Source organism: Oreochromis aureus, linkage group 10 (assembly GCF_013358895.1).
Source record: "Oreochromis aureus strain Israel breed Guangdong linkage group 10, ZZ_aureus, whole genome shotgun sequence".
Taxonomy (NCBI): domain Eukaryota; kingdom Metazoa; phylum Chordata; class Actinopteri; order Cichliformes; family Cichlidae; genus Oreochromis; species Oreochromis aureus.
The window spans coordinates 19,546,305-19,553,258 of record NC_052951.1 but is presented as its reverse complement, the minus strand read 5'-3'; the positions used below and the strand labels follow the sequence as shown (position 1 = coordinate 19,553,258).

The following is a 6,954-nucleotide window of genomic DNA, read 5'->3' as shown; positions in this document are numbered from 1 at the left end:
CCTGGAGAGTGTCCATAAAACCACATCTATGTCATAGTTTGAGTGGAGTGGGACTAAAGCTGAAACACTGGTGTGTTAATGGTACAAAAAGGGGAGACGTCTTTAGAAAGGGATCAAGTAGGGTAATACTTGAGTGCACCTTAGAGAAGGCTACATTGGATCCATTCTGGTAACATTTGCCTATCTTGTTATATTTTAAGCCATTTTCCTCCTTTTAGTTTTGTAGGTGTTGAGACTAGACATTCATAGACCATTGTGTGCTTTGTCAGAGCTGCAACTATGGTCTTAAGACATGAGCCGTTTTTTTTTTGTGTGTGTTTGTTTTTAAATTTAGGTATTGAAACCTAAAGTTAAATGTTTTAGGGTTTAAAAGTCTAAAGCCAGCCAGTAGTGATAGAGGCATGTTAAATCGCTGAAGTTGCCAACCAAAAACGTGAAAGGAGCTAGAGTTACAGCTGCATAAACTTGTCACCCAATGTTAGGTTGCACATTTCTCGTTCACCCACATTTGGTGTAAGCCAAGCATCTACAAGTGTTTTGAGACAAGCCTGAAATGAATCCACTCTGAAAGGGCCTCAGGATTTGAAGTACTTTGCAAACACATCTGCTCAACTTGAAGCAGATTAAACTTCAGACCAAACAGTTGTGTCTCAACATTTTGAACAGTTACCATTTAAAGACAAGCAACTTTCTCAAGTTGACTTCTTTATTAAGTATATAGAGCACAAAGCCATGTTAAGGTCATACATCCTGTGACACTAAACATTTACAGCACCTCAAATTACCAGATTACACAGCAAATAATCTAGTCAGATTTAAGGAATGAGTGTGCCTCAAGTCTTGTGAAAGGATGAAGTCAACCAGAAACCGATTTAATCACTAAACATTTCTGGCCAAGGTAAATATGGTGAAGCGCAAAAATGTAGGTATTAATCTTACACTTGCAACACTGATAACATTAACACTTCACTGTAGCAACTTCAAGACTTGAGGTAGTAAAGTGTCCCTCTCGTGTGAGGGACAAGTTTAAAGTACATGGCGTGCGTCAAGGACAGGCGGTTGTCAAGAACTTTGGCTAATAGACTTCAGCTTGGTCCACGGGTTTGTTCCACACACCTCAAAAGGTGGCTCATTGTAGAAGATGTGGTTGCACAATTCTTCCAGTGGGGGCTCCGGGTCTGTGGTGGCAAACTGAGCTGCATCCTTGATCTCTTTCCTCACTTCCACATCAATTCCCTACAGAAATGACAGACAAGGCATCTTCCAGTGTATGAGGCAATTGTGCTCCAAGACCTGTGATGAAACCTGGAGGATCTCATTTTAAATATGGTTGCAGCTCTCCCTTTACCCTCACATGTAAAGCATGCATTAATGTTAGAGTTATCACAAAAGTTAGTATGCTTAGCTAGGCAAACTTATTACTTGCTGCAATAACAAAGATCTAAACTGTCAGAAGTGTTGCGCATAAATTTGATTTCTGCATCTTAAGAATTTCCTACCTTGAGTTCCTCCACACTAGCCATGTTGTGTCTGAGCATGTGGTCCCTCTTACTGTGCACTTCCTGGATCTCCTCACGTGTGCGGTAGCTAGAGGGGGAGAGGGTGCAGGAGAGTTGTAGGGATGCACAATGGTTGCCAACAAATGTGCTTTGAGCATCTAAAACACTTTTAAATACTCAAAGTGAAAAATCAGTGATCCATTTCTATGCAGAATAGAATGAAATTTATAGACTGAATGCGTCAAAATAACTTTAAGTGTTAAGTCTGTCAAATGGAGAAATCTGACAGAAGATGGAGAATTTGTTTATCCCTAGGCAGAACTAGCCACTACATACATACATGAGACCAAGGAGCAGAGGTAAGAGCCACAGGCACGGCAAAGAACATTTGTAAGATTAAACTTGAAGAGAACTTAAGTTGCTGCAACTTAAACTGGCTTAATTAGCCAGTTGTTTACCTAATTCCAGGATCGCTCATGCTGTGTCCATGATAGCGGTATGTCTGGAGTTCCATGAGAACAAGACCCTGAGCAAAGGACAGAGTTTCAGAGAGCCAAGTTGCGTTTCCTACACATGACAATTAAGCATTTTAAACACACCTTCCCAGAGCGACAGTGATCAGCAGCAAACCTGGTTGCTTCCCGGACACAGAACATCCATTCCATCCACCTGTGAACAGTTACTGAGGTTATTAATCTCATCTTACAAAAAACTGACAGGGTCCATATGCAAGTTTATGGTTGCACCAGACACATTTGAAATTTGTCAGCTCTACAACGAGTCAGAATAGGTGTACTTCAGAATTCTGCAGGACTTTAACATTAGACTACCTGAACATTTGAGGCTGCCATTTATCTCACTTCCATCTAGTGTGCATTGTGTTCGAAACAAAGAGTTCAGGCATGCATTTGTAATTGTGACTGAACAAACCCGGATTGAATAACTGGCATTCCAATTAAAGAGTGCAAGACATCAGGTTTTGCAAAATGAGAGCAACTGTCATTTTGAGCTGCACTATTCTATCATTTATGGAGAAATGTGCTCAAGTATGCCAGACGCTTACCCTCAGACCAGGAATGAACTCTCCTCTCTTGTAGTAATCTGTGCTGGCTGCAGCTCGTTCCACTGAGGTGCCCATGCCATACCGGTTGTTCTCACAGACAAAGATAACAGGCAGCTTCCAGAGAGCAGCCATGTTGTATGTTTCGAATGTGGAATATACACAAGACTTTTAAAAGTTCTGTAAAGTCGTCAAGTTACAGCTTCAAAACTTTCCACAGTTTGGTCATGTTGTGCATTTAGCACAAGTTTGACAGATTTAACGTTCTATGGGAATGAGCAATGTACAGCAAAGTAAATACTGGCTGTGCACAGCCAAGTGTTGCTCTTCAACCCATTTATGTACGAAATAAAAACTACATACCTGGTTGGCAGCACCATCACCATAGAGACAGACACACAGCTCATTGTTGCCAAGATACTTGCAGGCGAGTGCTACACCAGCACCCAAAGGAACCTAGAGAAGTCCCAGTGTGAACGTCAGTGTTTAAGTCTAAATGTACAGCCAGTGTCAGTTCCAAACCAATGACATCTGACATACTTAAACCATGGAAAGCAAAAACAGTAACAAAGCAAAGCACCTAGATGACATTTACCTGAGCACCAATAATTCCATTTCCACCATAGAAGTTTTTGCAGTACATGTGCATAGAGCCTCCCTTGCCCTTTGCAATTCCGCCTCTTCTGCCTGTGCATGGAAAACATTTGTTGATATAATGAAAGCATTTACATCTCAGAGTACACTTATTGATATTTGTTCCTAGACTCAGTGATACCAAACACATTTCCTGGAGCCTTAATCTCAGGGAATAAACCACCAAGGTCAAGCCACAAGTGTGCCACCTTCATCGAATTAGGGAGACATTTCTATTGTCATCATCTTGTAACTGTAGTACTCCATGTACTGGGCTCTTTAGGATATTCTTTAAGTTTCTGAACCTCAATAGCTTGACTTTTGGGAAAGATTAAAAACCTGTCAAGTTACTCTAGCAGCAACTGAACATTGAAAAGTGGCAGTTGTAAGAGTGGCGTAGTCAAAATGAGTCCATCATTTACTGATCTTTAGTGTCTTCACCAACAACCCACCAGTGAGCTCAGCCATGATCTCCTTGACAGTCCCTCCCCGGGTGTAAGTGTAGCCATGCGCACGATATGCTGTGATCAGGTGGTCTGACAAGTTAATTGAGGCTTCAAGACCAACAGCACAGGCTTCCTATAATGAGAAAACAGCTTCACATGTCTGGACCTAAAGGGAGATTTATTGCAAAGAGTAGCCAATAAATATTTCACAGGGCAATGCTTAGAGACTTCTGCCCCTCAGATACTGTGTTAAAGTACAGATTTCACATCAGATAGCAGTTCAACATACTCGGCAGATATTCAAAAAAATTACACCACCAGCCCTGAGTTTCATTGTAGATCAGGACAAAACCAACCTGCCCATCATACAAGTGACAGAACCCTCTAATCATCTTCTGTTTGTACAGCTGATCTGCCTTCAGCTCCATATGTCTCATGATCTGCATTGTGCGGTAGTACTGCAGACCCTCATCATGAGTCAGAACCACCTGAGTGGCAGGGCCCTCATCCAGCTTGAAGAGGTCACATTTCTGGAGAAGCAAACACCCATGAGTCAAAGTGCCAAGTGTCAGTCTGTGTTCAAGACCTCAATGTCAATCTTACCTTTATTTCAAAGGTAGCCTGGGTCGTGAAATCAGTGAATGTGCGTGCTGACATAATCAGTGCAGCCCCCTGTTAAAAACCAATACAAGCACTTAGTCTTTAAAAGCAATGCATGTCATATTCTGAGACAACTACAGAGATCATGAAGCTTCCAAGACACATTTTCTCTAGAGTGCTGTTCCCCATTAATCATCAGCCACTCAATGCTTCCACTGGACTCATCCAAAACACTAGTGGTTCCTTCCCCAACAAGCCAATATAGTAATGATTTGTCCTTCATAGAACCTGGTTTATAGTTAAGCCATACACTGAACAGTCTTTAAGCAGACTGTCACAGTTTCCAGTAGTCTCAAGCCATCATCTAAAATAAGTTAGAAGTTCTTATCAAGCACAAAGAAAAATATTTCAGGGCTAAAGTTTTAAAGCTTAAAATAATAATAATAATAATAATAATAATTAAATAAATAAATAAATAAATAAAGGATCTATCTAACTTGGGAGCTGCTGCCATACTGATGTTTTCCCAAACCACAGTCTCAGGCCTTGATCTGTTTCTGTTCCATCCTACATGTCTTTGAAGAAATATTCTCAGTCCAACTGAGGATGTGGTCCCTGCCAGTTAAAATGGTAGTTTAAATGCCATTTTAGGTATGACCTATAAGTTTCTGCAGTATGTTTATCCACTTTGTAAAGGCATTTGTATAAATTTGTGTTACTGAATCAATCACAAATATTAGTTTCATATCTGCAAATAAAACATTTCACCTATATAGCATAACAGTGCTATATAAATTTTTAAATGCTTCTTTAAGCTGTTTCAGCTGTTAAACTGATGATCGCTATAACTTCACCTCGGTGTGTCCTTGGTCCTCCAGGTAGATGCCCGAGTTTTCTGAAATCTGGTGAGTGAGATCAGATTGCAGAGATCCTGATCCTGTAAAAAAAATTAGGAGAAAAACATCACTGTACACTTTCATGAAATGAATTAAAGTTTATATAAGGGAGAAAAAAGGTTAAATTAGAGCAGAGCTCTGGGGAGCAAAACAATACAACAGCATCTGTTTTTATTAAATTTTGATGGAGATGGCAATATCACCTAGCCAAGTGTGTGACCCAGGAATCTACTGAGCAGGCAACCGGTTTATAGCTTGAAACTCACACACACGGTCACTGAATGCACTAAATGATCTCAGTCTCACAGACAAATGTGCTGTAGAAATAAAAAAACAAGGAGCAGAAAGAAAAACTAAGTTAAAAGTTGCACATACTATAAGAAACATGCAGGGAAAGAGAAAATTAAAGAAACACCTCTAAAGCTGCTTCTCTGACACCAATATGAGATACAGATAAACTCAGTTGAGAAGTTTAGATGTGAAATAAAGCCCATTGTACCTTTTTACTCCTATAGTTGAAATTTTGATTACAATATTGTATCCATTCACTTCCACACTTATCCCGGCCTAGCAAATCCATCCATTCTCCTCCGCTTATCCAATTCAGGGTGGCTGGAGTCTATCCCAGCTGTTATAGGATGAGAGACACGGGCACAACCTTTGCAGGTCACCCATCACCCGCAGGTCAACCGCTTCACACTCACACCTATAGAATCACCAATTAACCTTTGGACTATGGTAGAAAGCCAGAGTACTCAAAAATAACCCACACAAACTCCACACAGAAAAGCCCGAGCCAGATGCTGTGAGGCAACAGTGCCTACCACCACTGTCCACATTGTCCACATTCATTTTCAAATTTTTTAAATGTCTTTGTAGAGTTTAATCATTTCTCTCTATTATACAGCACATGCACTTTCCACAGGTTATAAGCATGTTTCTGCACATTAAAATGGTTACATATATGCCATTTATTTTGTTTTGACTTCCTGCCCCGTACTGAATCCATCATACACTCCCAGCTACAAGTAAGGACACACTAATAAAATATTGAAACTGATTAGGTACAGTCTACAATCTTTTCATGCCTAAAGATGAATAATCCTGATTGAGGTTGTCATAATGAAAGGGTTAAATAGCTGTTAGTGTGCCTCAGTTTGTTTTGCAGCATGTTTCACAATATAAAAAAAAACATTTAAAAACATGAGGACTTACACGCGAGCTTTAAATGAGCTATCCTTATCTTTAAATCTAACCTCTCTTCTTCCTCTCCTGTCCTCTTTCTTATCTTTCTCCATCTCTAAGTGATGGTGGCTCTCTCTTTTTTTTCTCTGCCTGTGAAATACAGCAGCTGGACCTTTAGTTAGCAACACACTGACAAACTGTGTCAGTGTGTTGCTGTGTGTCTGTTTTTGGCAAATGCAGATATGTTTTTATGGTCCACTGTTGTTAGAAATATTGCTAGGAAAATTACTGGAAATGTGTAGTTTTGCATCCCTGATTCCTGGCTATTATAACAATTTTATTTATTTAAAATGATATATTGTCTGTAATTAACAATTGCTCTCTGACCTGCTCCCTAAATGGCATGCCACGTTATAGCTCCATCTCTTATTTAATTTTCTCCCTCGCTCCTCCACCTTTGCTTTGATCGTCCAGTGCACTGTGCAGCTCGTCTAAATGTCCTACATGTAGAGACGTGGGCCTTGCAGTGTGAGAAGAGGAGGCTGCACGTGTAAATATATGCACTTTGAGATGCCAGCTATAAACAGTGCAGCGAGAGCATAAAGTGTAAATGACAGTTCCACACGATGTGCAAA

At 40.2% G+C, this 6,954-nt stretch overlaps 1 pseudogene; it reads right to left on the bottom strand.

Moving 5' to 3' along the window:
- Positions 1-1,024: 1,024 nt before the first annotated feature.
- On the bottom strand, positions 1,025-4,306 carry LOC120432728 (annotated as a pseudogene).
- Between the last annotated feature and the right edge of the window lie 2,648 nt (positions 4,307-6,954).